The sequence below is a fragment of the Pelodiscus sinensis genome, chromosome 13 (genome assembly GCF_049634645.1).
Source record: "Pelodiscus sinensis isolate JC-2024 chromosome 13, ASM4963464v1, whole genome shotgun sequence".
Taxonomy (NCBI): domain Eukaryota; kingdom Metazoa; phylum Chordata; order Testudines; family Trionychidae; genus Pelodiscus; species Pelodiscus sinensis.
The window spans coordinates 28,916,668-28,937,750 of NC_134723.1; the positions used below are offsets into that span (position 1 = coordinate 28,916,668).

Here is a 21,083-nt window from a genome sequence, read left to right on the forward strand (position 1 = left end):
TAGTCAACATCCCTTTCCCTTGGCAAATAATCTAAAAGCAACCAACCTCTTAATAAGACCCTGCTCTTCCCCGCTCCCCAGGAGTTATCTGAAAGGGGCCATTGTTCCTTGTTTCAAGGTGGGTTCACAGATTTACACGTTGCCATGGAGTTGGCATATTTTGCATTCTCAGTTATACTTGCTGGTAATTTCAGAAGTTTTTCAGCAAATTAGCACAGGTGATGTACGAGTGGCTGAGTAGTATGTGAGGCCAGGGAAGGACTTGATTGTTTAATGAGGTGAGGAAATGTGGAGTCAAAAGAACATGGGAGATACTTTAGATTAAAGCCGGGAGAAGACATTAAAAAAGAAATGCTGCTTGCTTCCACATTTTCCTTTCCTATTAACAAGCAAAGGTTAATGATCTAGAATATATATGCTGGTTTAAGTATTAATAAGGTGCTTCTAAATTTCCTTGTTTAGCTCCAAAGCTCAATCATTTTAAAGATCTAAATAACAGAAAAAGGGGGGAAAATGTACTTGGTCATAACTTGCTCACAGATCTAAAAGATAAAATTCACCCTGGGACACGGTAGCATGCCTTTTAAAGGGATTACTGCCTACTGGTCAGCCCTTCCCTTCATATGGCCTGGACTTTAGTTTAGAGTGGCCTGAAATGCTAAGCCTGAGGAGATATGCAGAGAGAGGAAAGGGGTCTTGGGAGGAAGTAGCATTTAGAAGGGACTCTCTTATAGTATCTTACGGGACCAGGAGCCTTTCAGAAAGGGCAGGGCAAGGTTCAACTTTTACTGAGCCAATAAGAAATAACCTGGGAGAAGGAGCCATCATAAATGCTAGCTGCCTTTTTCATAGCCGGTCAGATGCCTGCAGTCACTGCAAGAAGTAAGAAGGCTCTTGCAGTTAGCAGACACCAATAAAAGAAGGCCACTAAACCCTTTGAGCCTGAGGACTAAGTGGGATTAGCTGAGAGAGATAAATTGTAACTCAGCTCCAGGAGGAGAGATAAGGTTCCATCTTGGGGAGAGGTTAGGTTTAAAGACAGAAAGGCAACCTCGAGAAGACTGGGAACAGAACTTAGAGGACACCCTGAAAACCAGAAGTATTTTTTATTTATTTGGAACTTTTTGCTATGGCCCCTTTTTAGGAGATTTTTGTAATAAACAGGCCCAAACGGGGGTATTGACTCAAACCTCAAGAGTGTCTGAAGTAGAATTATTGGCTTCATGGGAAGAGAAACTGAGGCATGGAGTAATCGCAGCACCACACTATTTCAGCAGAGGGCACTATAGCATAGGCAGGATGTACAATAGATCCAGTTGGCTGAATAAAAACTGTACATGGTTTTACATCTTTTCTTCAGACGAATATAGGCAGATTCACAGTTTGTTGAAAGTTTTTGAACTGAACAACATTTTCTGACAGAAAACTGATCTGACAAAATCTAAATGTCTCATAGAAGGAACATAACTTATTTTTAAATTGTCTGCAGGAAAGAAAATGTTTCCACAAGGTTGAAAAGTTCTGTGTCGTTTTGACTTTTATTAAATTCTAACATAAAAGTCAAAAACTTTTAACTAATAATATAAATGTGGAAGCAGTAAAGTCAAAATGAAATGCTTGGAACGTACTGAACGTTCGTGGTGTTGCTAGGATCCCCAAGTGAGGGCCAGTGTGTTAATGTGCTGCTTCTCAAGGTTTCTGAGTCACAATCTACCTCCTGGCTTTCCTCTGCACTGCAGGGCACGTTCCTTGCAGTAAGTGTCCTTGCCCTGGGGCACTACTGCAGCATTGCCAGCTGGGGCGCGGTGGGTGGATGGAGCCATGGTGACATACTCCCCAGTCTGCTTTCTCCCATCCGCTTGCAGTGGCACTGGAAGCCTTTTTATAGTGGGGGTGCTGAAAGTCAGCAAAGCCGCCTTTTTACCTGATGTCCCCTTTATTCCTGTTTGGTCCCCCGATCCTAGCGCTGGGGCCAGGAGCAGGGTTGTGGCTCCAAGAAGTGGGGGGACTCATATAGGAGTACAGGGGAACAAGCCTGGGGCCACATGTGGGGGTGGGCAGGTGTGGCAGCCTTGATACAGAGCCCTGTACACAGAGCTGGCAGCTGGGACTCCATATGTGGGGAGAGGAGTGAATGTTGGGCGTGGGGCAAGCCAAAAACTCATGGCACATGTCCAGGAATAGGGATATAAAATCCCATTTAATTACTTAACTGGTTAAATGTTAAGTTTGACTGGTTAACTAATTAAATGGGGTGAGCGGAGGGCCCCCCTGTCTGGCGTGGATGGTCTGGAGTACCCCTCCCCCACAGACAGGATGGTGCAGCTCCCCTGCCATGGCAGGGGGGATCTGCTCCAGTCCCCACCAGTCAGCCAGTTAACCATTAACATGCCTAGCCAGGATTGGAACCTCAGGCATCTTGCTGGCAGCCAGGGCCTGCATGCAGAGACAGGAACTGAGCTTCGTGCCAGCAGCCAAGATCCCTGTGCTCAGTTGCAAGTGGGATGAAGCAGCCCCATGGAGCAGCCCCAGGAGGGATAAAGCAGCCTCTGCCTACTGTCAGCCGACGGTCAGGGCTCCCTATATCTGTCCCTTAAGACCGGCTGAAGTTCTTTTAAATTGTGCCTGGTTCTGTTACAGCAGTGGTCCCCAACCCTTTCAGGTTGGCGGGCGCCAGGGGGCGTGGCCGTTTGCCCGCCGGGTGCCAGGGGGCGGGGACACTTGCCCGCCCGGGGGCGGGGCCCCCCCCAGCCGCATGCCCGGGAGCGGGGCCCCCTCCATAGCCGCGCGCCCGGGGAAGGCGCCCCTGGCAAGCGCCGCGCACCCGACGCCCCCCCCGTAAGCGCCGCGTGCCCGGCGTCCCCCCCCCGTAAGCGCCGCGCGCTCGGCGCCCTCCCTCCCCCGTAAGCGCCGCGGGGCCGGGGCACGCGCGGCGCCAGAGCCGGCAAGGGCACGCGCGGCGCCCCCGGGCCGGGACCGGCCATGCGCCCGGGGCTGGCACCTGCCAGCCCAGATTGCTCCGCGGGCGCATGTAAAGAGCCCGGCGGGCGCCATGGCGCCCGCGGGCACCGGGTTGGGGACCACGGTGTTACAGCAACTGAAGGAGTCAGGTTAAAACTTAAACAGTTACAGGTTTATTGAGGAAGCTTATAAATCATATGGTTGCAATGGCTATTGTTCTATTTCTTAACTGCTAGCAAAATATAGATCTTAAAAATGGTTACAAAGAAGATAAAGATAGAAAAATAGAAATAATGGTACCAAGTAACAGCTTACTCTTTCTATGTGTACACTTAAGACAGAGGACCATCCAGGTACAATTTTTACCCCCTTCTGTGCCTCTCGACTCCAGCATGTCAGGCCAGGGCCGGTCCCTTAATTCCTAGGAAAGACGAAAATACGAGGTGGGCATCCCCATAGAACCTCGGGAGGTCAAACACCTAACCCGACCAGCAGGTAGAGGGTAGAATGACACTCAAAGAGAGTGTGCTGCTGTACCACCTTTATACTCATGGGGTCACGTATCTCTCTTTCTTATCTGTCATGCCAAATGGGGCTGGTCTGTCTTTTGTGAGACCAGTTCTTACAAGGGAGTTGTGAACTTAATTTACACTTGTAAGAGCGATAACTAAATTGGAATTACTGGGGATGCTTTTCTCAGTGGGAAATTCCTCTCCCAGGGACTGTGTGTGTGTTCGAATCAACATGGGTGCCAGCCGGGGCAGTTCTCGCAGCCTCGAGGCCAGCTTATTGACTTAATCGCTCTCTCTCCACATATCTGTTTTTTCAGCTTCTCAGGATCTGATGAGCCAGCATAGACTATGCTGATTTTACTGCTCCTTCTCTGCCCTGTATGCTTCAGAGAGGCAAATAAGATGGATGATATGGGGGGTTGGTCTGTCTGGCTACAAGCAGCCTCTGCCTACGGTCCAGCTAGCGGTGCACAGGCGTGAGAGAAGCCTTACACCTCTCATCTTCCTTGCACAGGCCACAGTCTGGCTCTTCATAAACATATAATGATTTTGCAGGTACGCCTTGTTAGCCCCAAGCAGTTGGTTGTTCAGTCATTCCGGCAGGTGCTGAGTGTCCTCCAATCCTGCCATATCTCTAAAGTTGCTCAGTGCCTTGCAGAATCAGTCCCTTTGGGCTCAGAATCAACGGGAGTTTTGCCAGTGTCAGGAGTGCAGGACTGAACTCGAATGGCATGAATGTATAATTCTTGTTGCTTTTTCTAAACTAGCATTTCTCGAGACTGGTGGTATCATTTGAAAATATCTAGACACGTTGTTCCTTCCAAGCAGAACCCTTATAAATGATGACATTTTTAAACTGGAGTCATGTATAAAAACTAGAATCCAGCAAGCCTCTTAAGGAATTAAGTTAAGTAGTGATCTCGTAAAGGGGCACAGCCAATTTGTATTAGAGACATTAAATAAACAGAATTTAAAAGTTGTTCCAGGAGCTGCACCCACGTTGAAACTCCCAGTTGATTTCTATATGCACGTATTTTCCTTTTTTTTTTAATATTCTCTTCCTTTTTTCCCCCCTGCCTGAAAGACCCGTTCAAACAGAAGAAACAGACTATACACAAAATTCTGTCAAATGAATAGAGGAGATATAACGGAAACACATACAATTATCTATTTTTTCTAATCCCTTTCAGGTATATGAATGAAAATTTTACTTGTGACAATGGTTAGTTAAAACTGTATCAGGCATAAGTGTGCCTGTAAAGTGGATGCTGTGAGTCAGAAGGGAAGAAGTGTTAATTACTAAGGAGAGACATCTGTCTGCTTGTGGAGATGAGCAATAGCAAAAAAATTAGTTGATTAATATCCTAATCCTGTAAAACCTTGCTTCCTGGACCATTCCTCAGTTGTTGGAATTCTTACTGCTGACTTCAGTGGGGCTCCTAGTGAAAAAAAGGGCTTGCAGAAGTAGGCCTAAATAACCAAGGATGTTCTAGCCATATGCTTTTTGTAAACTTTACCTCTCTGCTACATACAGCATGTATTTCCCATCTCCATACTAGACCTTTTAGTGGTATTTTGCACAAAATAATGAATGAGGCAGTTCCAGAACTATGACTTAGAGCAGTGTTTCTTAAAGTTTTTAAGACGGAGGAACACCAAATAATATTTTTTTAATGAGGAACACCAATGATTTTTTATTGAGCAAAAAAAAAGGGGGGACGGGACGTCCACTTTGAACTCTGTTGTTCTCCGCAGAACACCTCCAACTGCCTTGCAGCACACGGGTGTTCCCCGGAACACAGTTTAAGAAACACTGTCTTAGAGCTTGGAGTGCATGAACACACCAAGGATAAGAATTCTCTAGGGGCATATGAGAAGTAATCTTGACTCACTTTAGTAATCCCATTGATTCCAGTGGGAGGATCGGGCAATAAGAGGCTGCTGAAATGAGGTACTTTGTGCTCTCAGGGAGGGGTTTGGATGGCCAAGGAAGGCAGAATCAGGCCCCAAACACATGAGTCTTCCTTTTGCCATTTAAGTTTGTTGTTTTTTCGAAAGCGAGCATGTTGCTCAAATTTTTCAAGGCCAGATCCCTCTGCAGTAGTGTTAGGCCTTCTAAGATGTTTGGTTAAGCAGCTTGCCTAAAGTCAGACTGCACATTTGCAGTTTTATAGGGAATTGAATCCATGTACTCCAAATCCCAGGAAAGTGCCATGGCCAATAGGCAAGCCTTCCTCTTGCTAATGGGTTATAGGTTCTATGTACTGTAATTTTTCCATTAGAGAATGTTCTATTGGGGGTTACATTTTGTAATAATTTGCTCACTATTTCAACCAATTGTTCACAGGTACACACGCTTATTGATAAAGGTCTGTAGCAAATAGGATTCTGAAGCTTGTTGGATATTTTCTGTAGATTAGGTATAACTTTTAAAGTTCTGAATTGGAACAAACTGCCAGGTCTCTATTTTTACGATCAAGTTTTGTCTTTTTGATGACAGATCCCTGATTTTTTCCCTCCCTTCATTGCTTAGAAAGACTAAAACAAAATAAAAACCCCAAAATGATTTTGTCAGAAAACATCCTCTTTCTGGATTATGCTTTCTTTGAAAGATTTTGAATAAATTTAGAATGGTAACAGCGGAAATTCTTTAATTATACAGAATATTATTGGAACTGAAGACAAGTTTGGGCAGAATATATTAGAAATGCCCATCTGTAATCTAAATTTGCTTTACCATTTTTAAGGTTTTACAGTTGCCATGATATTGGGAATTACAGGCCAGTAAACCTCACTTCAATACCGGGAGAGCTGGTTGAAACTATAGCAAAGAACAGTATTGTCATACATATAGATGAACATAATTTGTTGGAGAAGAATCAGCATAGTTTTTATAAAGGTAAATCGTGCCTCAGCAATCTTCTAGAATTCTTTGAGGGGGTTAATAATCATATGGACAAGGAGAATCTGGTGTACTTTGATTTTCAGAAAGTCTTTGACAAGGTCCCTCATCAAAGGCTCTTAAGCAAAGTAAGCTGCCATGCAATAAGAGGGAAGGTCCTCTCATGGACTGGTAACTGGTTAAAAGGCAACAAATAGTAGGTATAACTAGCTAGTTTTTAGAATGAAGAGAAGTAACTAGTAGTGTCCCCCGGGTCTCTTCTGAGACCAGTTCTGTTCAGCTTATTAAAAAATTATCTGAAAAAAAGGGTAAACAGTGAGGTGGCAAAATTTGCACGTGATACAAAACTGCTTAAAATAGTTAAAGTCCCAGACAGACTGCAAAGACCTACAAAAAGATCTCTCAAAACTGGGTGACTGGGCAACAAAAAAGCAAAGAAATATAATGTTGATAAATGCAAAGTAATGCACATTGGAAATGATCATCCCAGCTATACAGATCAAATGATGGGGTCTAAATTAGCTGTTCCTACTTAAGAAAGAGGTCTTTGGGTCATAGTGGATAGTTCTCTGAAAACAAACTGCAGGGGCATTCAAAAAAGCAAACAGAATGTTGGGACTCATTAAGAAAGGGATAGATAATAAGTCAGAAAATATCATATTGCCTCTACATAAATCCATAGAATGGCCAGATCTTGAGTACTGCATACAGATGTGGTTGCCCAAAAAGATACATCAGAATTGGAAAAGGTTCTGAAAAGGACAATAAAAATTATTAGGGGTATGAAACGGCTTCCATATGAGGAGAGATTAATAAGACTGGGACTTTTCGACTTAGAAAAGAGAGGACTAAGGGGGGATATGACTGAGGTCTTTAAAGTCATGACTGGTGTAGAGAAAGTAGATAAAGAAGTGCTATTACTCCTCATAACACAAGAACTAGGGGCTACCAAATGAAATTAATACGCAGCAGATTTAAAACAAATAAAAGGAAATATTTCTTTATACAACACATAGTCAGCCTGTGGGACCTCTTTGCAAGAGTGTCTTGTGAATGATAAGATTATAACAGGTTTCAAAAAAGAATTAGATACATTCATGAAGAATAGGTCTATTAACCAGGACAAGCAGTTACGGTACCCATAGCCTCTGTTTGCTAGAAGCTGGCAATGAGCAACAAGGAAATGGATCATTTGATGAGTAGCTGGTCTGGTCATTCCCTCTGGGACACCTGATGACACTGACCACTCTTGGAAGATAGGATACTGGGCTAGATGGGTCTTTGGTCTGACCCAATATGGCCATTTTATGTTCTTACAAGATGCAGTATTGAGTCCATTTAACAACAATTGGGGAAATTAGCCCATTAGTCAGTATCTTTCATTATTGTTGCTTGTGGTGGGGTTTGTTTTGGTTTTGGTTTTTTTACTCTGTAAAAGGCTAAGAAGATCCTTGCATGCAGGCAGTCTCGCGTTGATAGTACTGTATTATGTTTTTGGCAAATTGTAGATCTAAAAACTAGTGTTCAACAATGGTTAGCAAACAAAACAAATACGCTTGTCTTACTTTTTCACACAGAGCATATTCTAAAGTACATGCATGAAATTAATGCAGGAAATGGAACCTCTAAGAACATATATACATATGCATGTTTTTATGGATGTTCTTAAAGGTTTCATTTCCTGCGTTAATTTGCAGATGAACATCCCATCCCATTCTCCAAACAGCTACCTCCATAGTCTTTGGTTAGTCTTTTGTTTTATAGTTCTGGGCCTGGGAATTACTTCCTCTGTGACAACTATGTAGAGCCCTGGAGAGTTTATATATATATATATATATATATATATATATATATATATATATATATATATATATATATATATTTGCTTGTCTCCACTAATATATATATAATTTTTGCACTTTCTAAATGTTCCTTGGAGTATGGGTAGATTACACCTTTTTGATACTGCTATCTGAAGAAATCATCTTTTATTCATTTATCTCAGCTGTTCTTTTGTCTTATTTTTCTTCCTCGCAGCTCATTCTAATTAACCGTGACATTTATTTGTGTGTTTGTGTAATGTGCCTGTTCCAAGCTCACAGTGAAGTGATTTAGTGCTCTAGATAGCTGTTAAGCAATAGGCTATTGTAAGTAAAAGGGATATTTTCATTCTGACAGCCTCCAGTCTTCTCCTTTTTTGGTTTATTTAGAAAAAATGACTGACACACAACTCATATGAGATGTAATCAGTATATTTCCCTGGCAAAATGTGCTCTTATCCCATCTAACACTGTATCATGCTGCACCTACTCTGTTCTGTTTAATATCGATAAATCTTAGGAAGGAATTCCATCCTTTCCCATTTCAGACAGGTAAGATTATCCTCTGACAGAGTTTGTACGTTTTTTCCTGGCAGAAGGTTGCAATGTCTGAAAAGTGATGTGTTCTGTTCTAAACGTGTCACTATAAATTAAATGAGGTACAAACATTCCAATAAACACTTGGTTATGTAAAGGAATTACTTAAATCTCCTTTGACACTTTGTATTTGATTTCTTGCACCTTGCTTATCTGAGTTTACATTTTCTCTTCACCTCTCCTTATTTCTTAATAATAAGGAAGGGGGGGGGGGGAGGAGGGCTGTCACAGTGTCAACAGATTTGCCCCTGGTGTGGAATATATCTTTTGCTTGTCTCCACTAAGTTGCTGTTTATTTTCAATGTGGCTTCACTACTGTAGCAAAGAATTCACTGCATGGAATCCACATGATCCTTGAGCAATCCATTTTCATGGCTCTGTGGGAGGCTGGTTCTTTCATGTGGATGGAGAGAAAGGAACCTAGCTTTGGCGTGAAATGGGAGCAGTTCCTGCTTGCCCTCTGTGATGAGGCCAGAACAGCAGTGAAGGATGGCAAGAAAGGGCTGCCTAGGAAACTAGAATACTCTGAAAGCTGCCCATGCTAAGCATGCATACTGTTCCTGCACTAGTATAAATGGTGGCCTGTTAAGAGTATGGTTGAAGAGGAACAATCTCCTGTGATAACTGGGTAAACGGTTGATTCATATAATATCTAATATTCAAATGGTTCCTGTCTCCTGAGCTAAATTCTGAAGCATGAGCTAAGACCCTCTCACTGCACTGTTCACCTTCTCCAAATGTCCAGCTGATTACCAAGAGAGTCCAAAGGCTCAAGATGCAGCAGTGATGTGCCAATCCTGCCAAGCTGAAGTGCTGTCTGGTAGTATGTACAGAATGAACACCTCACTCCCCAAACAGACTCCTCCCCAGATTTTGATTACCCCATCTCCTTCACATCACTGGGGCCTGTGGATTACTCACTCCATGACAACCGTGTGGAGCAACTAAAAAGAGAGAGACTAGGACTAGGTGCTTGAAAGTAAATAAAGAATGCCCTTGTCAAAGGGAAATTAGAGGTGCAGTGGGTGTTTACAGTGGCTTTGTATCCCAATTTATGGCTGTATTAGGAGGGGGTTCTATTTAAGTCCTAGCACAAAGAATGATCCAGGATTCGAACTTGGGAGTTTGCATCTTCCTCTAGCCTGCTGCTCATATCACTAGACTCCTGTCACTTTGAACAGAGCTGTCTGAAGAGTGAGTCAGTCTCCTGGACTGCCAGTGGGATGACTGCAGATTAACAGGGGATTCTCTTCCCATTTCTGCCAAAGCCTAAAACAGAGGTTCTCCTTTCTGGACTTTAAATGAACATAACATAAGAACGGCCGTACTGGGTCAGACCAAAGGTCCATCTAGCCCAGTAGCCTGTCTGCTGACAGTGGCCAGCACCAGGTGCCCCAGAGAGGGTGGACTGAAGACAATGATCAAGCAATTTGTCTCCTGCCATCCTTCTTCAGCCTCTGACAAACAGAGGCCAGGGACACCAATTCTATCCCCTGGCTAATAGCATTTTATGGACCTAACCTCCATGAAATTATCTAGCTTCTCTTTAAACTCTGTTATAGTCCTAGCCTTCACAGCCTCCTCTGGCAAGGAGTTCCACAGGTTGACTACACGCTGTGTGAAGAAGAACTTTCTTTTATTAGTTTTAAACCTGCAACCCATTAATTTCATTTGGTGTCCTCTAGTTCTTCTATTATGGGAACTAATGAATAACTTTTCTTTATCTGCCCTCTCCACACCACTCATGATTTTATATACCTCTATCATACCCCCTCATTTCTCCTCTTTTCTAAACTGAAGAGTCCCAGTCGCTTTAACCTCTCCTCATATGGGACCCATTCCAAATCCCTAATCATTTTAGTTGCCCTTTTCTGAACCCTTTCCAAGGCCAAAATATCTTTTTTGAGGTGAGGAGACTACATCTGTACACAGTATTCAAGATGTGGGCGTACCATAGTTTTATACAGGGGCAGTAAGATATTCTGTGTCTTATTTTCTATCCCTTTCTTAATAATTCCTAGCATCCTATTTGCCTTTTTGACTGCCGCTGCACACTGTGTGGAAGTTTTCAGAGAACTGTCCACGATAACTCCAAGATCTCTTTCCTGATTTGTCATAGCCAAATTAGCCCCCATCATACTGTACGTATAGTTGGGGTTATTTTTCCCGATGTGCATTACTTTACACTTATCCACATTCAATTTCATTTGCCATTTTGTTGCCCAATCACTCAGTTTGGTGAGATCTTTTTGGAGTCCCTCACAATCTGCTTCTGTCTTGACTATCCTAAACAGTTTTGTATCATCCGCAAGCTTTACCACCTCACTGCTTACCCCTTTCTCCAGATCATTTATGAATAAGTTGAAAAGGATTGGTCCCAGGACTGACCCTGGGGGGACACCACTTGGTAGTGCTTTACTCTGCTTTTATGGCAGTACTGTAGAATGGCTTAACGATGGAGCCCAGCAGGATAGCTGGGGAGAGAGGGATCGTATCGACAGTCCATGGCTATTTACAGTAAGAGTTGAGGTGCCATCCCTGTCTGTGTTACTGTGGCCTGGCATCCACAGGCACATTCAAAACGAAATACTGTATTCTTCTTTGCAACAAGTCTTGGAATATTATGATTCATTGCTGTACCTCACTACAGCTGCCATATTTCATTTCAGAGGCATCTGTATGTCAGTGGTGGAGCAGTGATACCTTTGTATAGCTTGTGGATCTATTTAGAGTCCAACTCTGGCATGCTCAGTGGCATGACCAGCATGGGTAAAGATTATAGTTGGTCAGAAATTTTCCAGTGGAATGTTTCTTCATCAGAAAATGCTGATGTATCTAAACTAAAATGCTCCATGGGAACATGTTGCTTTTGATGGAAGTCAGGTAGCTTTCTGACAGAAATGTGCCTGGTTTCTTGGTAGCTCTGTCCTAGGTCCCAGGGCTTCAAGGCACCTTGCCATCAAGCCTGAAGGACTCCATGGCCACCTCAAGTCCCTGGGCTTCTAGACACCTTCCATTCAGCATAGAATCTTCTAAAGCATTACTAGTTTTAAACTCTAGCTCACTCAGGCTACGTCTACATTGCAGCCTTTTGTCAGCAGAGACAATGCAAATGAAGCACTCATTAGCATTTGTTGTGCTGTCGTTTGCATATTTTCTGTCGATGCTTTTTGTGGAAGAGGTTTTTGAACAAAAACAAGCAGTGTAGATGGGGCTGTTTTGTGCAAAACCCCCCTTTTGCGCAAAAGGTCCCTTTAATTGCCTCGTGTCCTGAGTGGGCTTCCGTACGGCGTGGTGCAAGTGTTCACTCCTAGAGGTGACTGGGGGCTGGGCTGGAGGAGAGCAGCAAGTGCTCCTCAAAAAAGTGCATACCGTCACAAAAAAAGTGCTGTGTGTACCTAATGTTTAACTGGTTAATTGACTAAGCGTGATCAGGGTTGGGGACTTTTCCAGCTTGGCTGGAGCAGCCCCCAACCCTTGGGACTCCCATCCCCAACCCTGCACAGAGGCTGGCTGCCAGCTCCCAGCTCTCACACTGCAGCTGGGCAAGGCTCTGCCATTGCCTCCTGGGTCCCAGCCTCCACTGAAGCAGTCCCTGCCTCTGGGGTGCCCAGGCTCATTGCGGACAGAGGCTGCTCTGGACAAAAGCAGCCCCTGTCTGCAGCTGCTCCAGCCCCCATAGGTTACCAGTTAACTGGAACCGGAAAGCATTACCTATTTAGGATGATGCTTACCAGTTAATCGGATAGCTGGTTAACATTTCACATCCCTAGTTATTGGCACTGGAATGATTTATCTATGGTTAAGGTAAATTCTCTGTCACTGACCATTTTAAAATCAAGATTGGTAGACACTCCAGGAGTTTTTTTTGAGGATGTTCTATGGCTTATGTTATACTGGAAGTCACATTAGACAGTCACAGTGGTCCCTTCTGACATTAAAATCCATGTATCAATTAAACAACTTTAAATGCCACAAAATATTATTTTGTCTAATAGAGAGAGGGTAGAATCCCACTGTAAAAGCCCATATTTGGTTTTGGCTCTCAGGGAAACATGCTTGCATCTTTCATCTCAAAGGATGCTCTGCTGTTTCTAAACATAATTTACTTTTCCTTATTTTTCCCTTTTCTGCTTGTTCTTTATATTTATAATACATTTTAGTAGCTTAAAATTGTGTCACTCCCAGTTTGATCCTCTGTGTCGGTCTATGGTGGAGGCCCTTTCATCTTCAGTGGCAGCTTTGAGGAAGAATTGTAATGCCACACCCTTTTTGAACCTTTTATTTTGCTGGGTTGTAGGCATGCAGAAGACCAATGTGGTTGTGGTTGTGGTTGTTTGCTTTGTCAGTGAAGCGGTGGCAACCTTCTCAGTAATACCAGCAGGGCTGTGCACAGTTATAAGATTGTATCTATAATTGCTATTCATGATTCTCCACTGTTCCACCTTGGATAGTAATGCATATTGGTGAAACGTGTGTATGACAAGACCACTGAATTGGTGATGTTTTATATGTAGGTGGCACAAGCATACAAGATTACACATAATGCGGAGCCAGGAAAATCAAGTCCATAATATTAGTTACAGTCCTGAGAGAAGTAATTATGAATTCTGTCCTCATGGTACCAAAAGGAGGTAATTTTTCAATGTGTCTGTGATGACGTGTTAAAAAAATAATAGTTTGTTTAGATTTAATTATATTTATTTATATCTTCCTTTGTGCTGGTCACTGTACAAACACAGTGTAGAAGATAATCTCAGCCTCAAAGTGCTTAAAAATGTAAAAGTAATTCCATAATGAACTAAACCACTTTTAAAGTAAGGCCAGGTTTGGACATAAAGTGCTCCTCTGGCACTCTCTAAGGGTGTGTCTAGACTACCTAGTTTTGTCGACAAAAGTGGACTTTTGTCGACAAAACTATACCAGCGTCTACACTACCGCTGAGTTCTGTCGACATAACGTCGACAGAACTCAGCAGTTTTGTCGACGCGAGTATACCTCATTTTACGAGGCATAACACCTTCTGTCGACAGAACTCTGTCGACAGAAGGTGTTATTGCCTGTAACATTGCGTCCAGACTACGGAGTTCTGTCGACAAAGCAGCTTGCTTTGTCGACAGAACTCAATGTGTCTGGACGCTCTTTGTCGACGGAAGTTTTGTCGACAGTATCTGTCGACAAAACTTCCGTCGACAAAACGCGGTAGTCTAGACGTACCCTAAGTGTCACCCAAAATACACTAAGGGCTTCACAGAATAAGTTACTAAAATACGACAGGTTCTTGCCCTTAAAAGTTTCCCGTCTGTGCACTGTGGGACTGATAATAATCACTATAGGTTCAATCCTTTTCCCTCTGAAATAACTGGTAAACTTCCATTGATTTCAATTATGTACAATCATGCCATATGCCTGGTAGTGTTTGCTGAAGCAGACCTTAAAATGGGCAGCACACAGAAAGAAAAGAAAGAATTGAGGAAACAAACAAACAGCTAAGGGTCTGGAATAAGAAGAGAAAGGAATCCATCCGATGAATTCTAAGGTAGCCTGAGTTACTGTCAAAGGTTGAAGATGATGGACTGAATTTTTTTATTGTGCTGTTTCTATTAACCGTGAATTGTTTTTTGTTATTTCAGGCTTTGACATGTATCTGCCTAAGCCACAAACTCAAAATGGTGCTACAACTCATATCTCTATGACCATTCCAGGAGATGACTACATATGTTTTTATTTAGATAAGCTATAATTATGTAGACTTTCAGCTGCCTTGGCAATTTTGATCCATTTGTGACTTGTCACATAGATCTCCAGTATATAAAAATAAAACAAAGGCTAATTGAAAGAAAATGAATTGGTTGAGTTTGTTAATCTAGTGTGCCTCAAGGAAAAGAGTGTAGTGACCTTGTTTCAGATATCATATGTGAACTGAAGAAGGTGGGTAGATTTTATTCCCTTGGGGAATATAGTTTGGTAATTAAATCATGCCTTCACATGGGAGTATTTCCTAGTCAATCCCACCCTGTCTGCATCTGACATGTACTGTCCTATTTTAGAATCTTATTCCAGTTTTGACTATATGAGTAACTTGAACAGACTTATGCTGCTACCATAATCATTTGTTTTGGTGACAGGCAGAGATAACTGCTAAAGTATAAATGGAAATACCTAACTGATCTGCTTATAACCTCCATTATTTATGATTGGACTGCAAAGACATCAGATTATCATTGTAGGAAAGAAGTGTAAAGTAAACCCAGTTATTAATCATTAGCTTTTTGTAAAGCAGCAGCACTCTCTTACATATACAGTGAATAAATTATTAAATAGACATCCAGTCATTGAACTGGTGTTACCAAGAAATCTGGCAACATTTAATTGGGAGGCTTTGAAATTTATTGCATAAAAATCATTAAGTATAGATTCCAGAATAATATATTGATCCCTCTTATAGGTTGTAAGGAATGCTAGTATTTTAAACAAACCCCACTCCTGTGATGCAAGTTTTCATACACTGTAAGTCAAATTGCCCAAAATGAACAGAACAGTGAACAGGTTTTTTTTTTGTGTGTGCGTGCCAGTTTAATGCTAAAAATCATCCTTAGTGTGAAACCAGGATTTAAAGTGTACTTCATGAGACACTCAAAGCTTTTGTATTCCAAAGATTTCTCTTCGGTAATTATTCTCACACAAAGCAGTGTGGCTTCTTGGAGAGATACTAGTTATTTATATTACTGTTCCATGTTATACAGGGGAGCTGTGTCTAGACTGGCAAGTTTTTCCGCAAAATCATCTGCTTTTGTGGAAAAACTTGCCAGCTGTCTACACTGGCCGCTTGAATTTCCAGAAAAACACTGACTATCTCATGTAAGATCGTCAGTACTTTTCCGGAAATACTATGCTGCTCCCGTTCGGGCAAAAGTCTTTTTCCGAAAGACTTTTGCACAAAAGGGCCAGTGTAGACATCACAGTACTGTTTTCCGCAAAAAAGCCCCGATCGCGAAAATGGCGATCGGGGCCTTTTTGCGGAAAACCGTGTCTAGATTGGCCATGGACGCTTTTCCGCAAAAAGTGCTTTTGTGGAAAAGCATCCTGCCAAACTAGACGTGCTTTTCCGAAAATGCTTTTAATGGAAAAGTTTTCCGTCAAAAGCATTTTTGGAAAATCATGCCAGTGTAGACGTAGCCGGGTAGTTTATTGTCTCTCTATTGATACTCAGCAGTATCAGTGGATACCTTGGGAATCCTTTTTTCTACTTAGTCATAGAGGAAACTGTATTCAGGATATTTTCACAGCTGACTTCAAATCTTTCCAAAGATATATTTATTTGGGTCTGCCATACTCTCAGCAACATGTTTTTAATCCAGCAAAAAGAATGAACCTTGACTATTTCAAATATAGCATAATCTCTTTCTTTTGACAAGATTTGCACAAAATGTAGACAACATTCCAACAAAGATCTGCTTAGCATACTTTGGGATTATTTAAAATATAAACAACTGATAAAGCAATGTGTTATGCATTGTTTTGTTTTGTATTTACAGGAATGAAGCCGATTCTAAACCATTAAAAATAATAGTGCCATTTGAAAGTGAATGGAGTTGTTTACACCTGCTGGTGTAGTGGTGCAGTTGACACCTTGTTTGTTCCATCACACAAGTTCACTGGGGTGAAGCCTCAGGAAGAGGCCAAATTAATTAACATTTGTGAGTTGCTCAGATATGATGACAATGATTATCACAGTGACATCTGTACAAAGTCATAAATTGTTAGGCATAAAATAAGAAGCTTTTGTTATACATTGGTTGCCTAAAATAATGACCTTTTTTTGCAATTATAGTCTTCCTTTCTTCCAGAAGTTTCTAAAGCACATCACAAATTATACAGTATTAGTTATTATTTTATTAGGTAATTTCTATGCATTAGTATGATTGGGGAATTACTATGGATTTATGTTTCCAATCCTGCAATTGATAACATGCAAGTGAACTGTTGACGATGATCTATGCAAGAGGTGCAGCTAAATGTACTATCAGTTGCAGGGATGAGGCTTCAAATTTCTATATATTCAACTATATATATGCCACATATAAACTAGGTACTTTATTTTAGACCCTGATTCATCAAGCATTTAAGCATTTAATGGGCTTGAACCCATTCCTATTCAGCAAAGCATCTATGAAGGTGCTTAAATCCTTTTGAAGTCAATAAGCATGTGCCTAAGTGCCTTGCTGAACCTGGGTCCTTAGCTGTCTTTGTGATGAAAGCATTTAACAGTGCATAGAAACCTGGTACAGGCAGTCCCCGAGTTACGCGGATCTGACTTACGTCGGATCCGCAGTTACGAATGGGGCCGTCTCCCTGGTCTCCAGCAGACCAGGGAGATGGGGAGCAAAGCAGAGCAAAGCCGCAGAGTCCGAGGGCAGCAGGACAGCCACGGGGCATCTGGGCTGTCCCGCTGCCCCCGAGCTCTGCGGCTTTACTCCGGACGCCTGTGGTACAGCAGCTGGGGCGCTGCCGGTTGGTCGCGTAGCGCCGCTCTGGGCGCTACTGGACAAACCCGGCAGCACCCCAGCTGCTCTGCCCCAGGCGTCCTGATTCAGCCACTGTTGGTCAGTTTCAGCAGCGGCTGAATCAAGGACGCCTGGGGCAGAGCAGCTTGGGTGCTGCTGGGTTGCTCCAGTAGTGCCGAGGAGCGGCGGCGCTACTGGAGCAACCCAGCAGCACCCCAGCTGCTCTGCCCCAGGCGTCCCCAAGTCAGCCGCTGCTGAAACTGACCAGTGGCTGACTACAGGAAGCCCCTGCCCCGGGCTTCCTGGAATCAGCCGCTGATCAGTTTCAGCAGCAGCTGACTTGGGGATGCCTGGGGTTCTTAAGTTGAATCTGTATGTAAGTCAGAACTGGCGTCCAGATTCAGCCGCTGTTGAAACTGATCAGTTTCAGCAGCGGCTGAATCTGGACGCCAGTTCCAACTTACATATAGATTCAATTTAAGAACAAACCTACAGTCCCTATCTTGTACGTAACCCGGGGACTGCCTGTATACCATTTTACAAACAGGAAGAATGGGTTTTGAAGGTTAAGATACATTTTAGTTAGGGAAGTTAAAGATCAAGCCAATATACAAGTTGGAATTTAAGGAAGCATAGACATAATATTCTTGGTGAACATGCACACCTTCTTTCAGGACTTATTGTAATACACGACAATCAGTCAAAAAATGAATAAAAAAACTGAAACAAGTTTCAGAATTGATTTCTGATCATTTTTTATTTTTCCGCCTCTAAAAACGTAATCCGTTGATATAATAAATTAAACTGAGTAAATCTAGTAGAAGGCTACTTGAATAACACTGCTTTCTTTTGCATGAGATAGTCAGTATATTTCAGCAAGGGGAAGGAAGTTATGCCTCACTAAGTTGCTGTTGTTGCTGTCGTAGATCTGTGCAGTTTAGTGGATTTACAAGACTTACAATATTAAAGAAAACACCTGGCAGTTTTCCTCATAACAAATCAGTATCCAAGACATGTAGGCTTGGAGTGGCTGGAAGATTTAACTAGAAACTATTAGGGCATGTCTGCACTGGAAATTATTTCAAAATAACTAATATCGACATCATAGATCCCGATTTAACAACATTGAAATAGCATGTCCTCACTACTGGGAAGCATCAAAATTAGAATTATTCCAAAATAGCGCATCCACACTAATTGGATCCTGCCTTGGACTTAGAGCCCTGGAAGCATTCTGGGGAGGGCAATAGGAGGGCAGATATTTCCTGCGTCTGCGTGGTCAGGCGAGCTGTGACACGTGTTTTCAGGGGCTCTTCTCTAAGGTTGCATCTCACATGCCACTTCTCCACTGCCTTCCCCCTTGCGGGATACAAAAGGGACGCAGTATGCCCTGGTTGCCCTTGCGGATGCCACAGCTCTCACACCATAGAGCCAGAACTGCTGCAAAGCAGTGCTAGGCTCACAGGCCTCATGCTGTGCCTCATGGTGCAGTCTGTCCAGACTGCCTGCATGTTGCTCCAGCAGGACAAGGACCCGGACGAACCCCAGCATGGCACCATAGGCCCTGCTCGCCCAGGTCCAGGCATTCCTGCTGTTGCTGCGCATGCTCCATAATCCCCTGGACACCACAGAACACTGCTTCTGGAGGAAGGAGATGAGATCGGATGGGTGGGACCCCATCGTCATGGAGCAGTGGGACGCCCAGCAGGGGCTACAGAACTTCAGCACATGGAAGGCCACCTTCCTCAAGCTCTGTGAGCGGCTTGCCCCTGCCCTCCGGCAACAGGACACCCACATGTGACCCACCATCACCTTATAGAAGCGCGTGGCCATCTCACTCTGGAAGCTCACCACACTGGACAGCTGCCACTCTGTTGGGAACCAGTTTGGCATAGGGAAATCCACCCATGTGTGCAGCCCCCAGGCTGAGTAGACCAAGAGAGGAGCACACAGCTCCTCGTAGACCGTTGCCTGTCCCTGCGTGTAGATATGGAAAGTTACAGAACTCACCTGAAGTGCCTTCCCCAGGTTCCTCTGACGCCTGGGAGATATCCTGGGAGAGGGAGACTGGCTGCATGGTGAGGAGCAGGTCCTGGCTGGCAAGCATGGTCGCTTGGCTGGCCTCCCCTTCCACCACCCCGTCCTCCTGGAGGCTGACGCCGGGTGCACCCTGGCCAAACTCCATGACAACGAGGGGCGGAGGGGGCGGAGTGACCAGCACTTCTCATAATAGTGGCAGCTGTGCAGTGCTGCCCTGGAGCCTCTTCTCTGGTCCCTGGCCTTGTGGCAGGCCTGCTGGAACTTCATCCGGCAGTAGCCGAGGGCCTGGGTGTGGCCTTTATTGTTCAGGCTGGCAACAATCCATCCATAGACTTCAGCATTTTGCTTTTTGGTGCAGAGAATCTGGAGGTTGGTCTCCTTCCCCCAAGACCTCAATAAGGTCCAGGATCTCTGCACCAGTCGAGGCTGAAGCTCTCCTGCATCCCTGGCCAGTGGCAGCCAAGGGAGTAGCAGGAATATTGGCAGCCATTGGAGGCTATGAAGGAGTGGGGGTCACTCATGGCTCCCTTGCTTGCTGCTGTGTCCCACATGGCTCTCGCTATTCTCCAACATGGCACAAGCCCTTCTCCTGCTGCCAGGAGTTTTAAGCTCTGCAGGAGAAGGGGAGCAGTGGAGATGCCAGATGTGGCCAGAGTAGTCAAAGCTGAAGCCGTGAGAGGCCTCCAAAGGCCAATTATTTCTAAATAGCAGCAACTGAGCAATCCCACTAAGGCTATTTTGAAATGACAATTTCAAAATAAGCGTTATTCCCAAAGGAAAGAGGGTATGTCTACACTACCCTCCTAGTTCGAACTAGCGGGGTAATGTATGCATACCGCACTTGCTAATGAAGCCCGGGATTTGAATTTCCCGGGCTTCATTAGCATAAGCGGGGAGCCGCCATTTTTAAATCCCCGCTGCTTCGAACCCCGTGCAGCGCGGCTACACGGGGCTCGAACTAGGTAGTTCGGACTAGGGTGCCTATTCCGAACTACCGGTACACCTCATTTCACGAGGAGTAATGGTAGTTCGGAATAGGAACCTAGTCCGAACTACCTAGTTCGAGCCCCGTGTAGCCGCGCTGCACGGGGTTCGAAGCAGCGGGGATTTAAAAATGGCGGCTCCCCGCTTATGCTAATGAAGCCTGGGAAATTCAAATCCCGGGCTTCATTAGCAAGTGCGGTATGCATACATTACCCCGCTAGTTCGAACTAGCGGGGTAGTGTAGACATACCCAGAGGGAGTCCAGGTTTTACTCATAGACTCATAGACTTTAAGGTCAGAAGGGACCATTACGATCATCTAGTCGAACCCCCTGCACAGTGCAGGCCACAGAATCTCACCCACACCTCCCAGAATAATCCTGGTTTTGAAATAACCAGCCTGTTCTTTTGAAATAACGGGTTTGGTAGTGTGGACATTCCACTTATAAATTTTACCTAAAATGGGTTATTTTGAAATAACTTCCTAGTGTAGACCAGGGCTTAGAGAAGAAAGGGAACTGAAGGCAGAACTAACTTGATCTGGTGTAAGTTCATATTAAGGTGTCTTAATGATTAAGGTGGCCAGGTATTCCCAAGAACAGGGAACATCCTTGTTTTAAGAGCCTCTCCCTGTCAGTTTTACAAAAACCAGTGATTTGCCCTGGTTTCATAATCCATGGATACTAGCTGGACATGTGAGCTGGTGAAATTGACATTAGGCTAGCTGTGCTGATAAATGGTTTAAGGACCACTCCTCCCTC

General features: G+C 43.8%; 1 protein-coding gene and 1 long non-coding RNA gene across 6 annotated transcripts in view; both read left to right on the forward strand.

The window, feature by feature from the left end:
• LOC142831242 (uncharacterized) overlaps positions 1-15,697 on the forward strand; it is a 39,687-nt gene extending 23,990 nt beyond the window's left edge. Inside the window, exons 2-3 of the long non-coding RNA XR_012906916.1 lie at positions 13,310-13,426; positions 14,426-15,697. This is a non-coding gene — a long non-coding RNA (uncharacterized LOC142831242). The remainder of the gene's footprint in view (positions 1-13,309; positions 13,427-14,425) is intronic.
• COL4A6 (collagen type IV alpha 6 chain) overlaps positions 1-21,083 on the forward strand; it is a 232,683-nt gene that overhangs the window by 48,024 nt on the left and 163,576 nt on the right. The window lies entirely within an intron of this gene.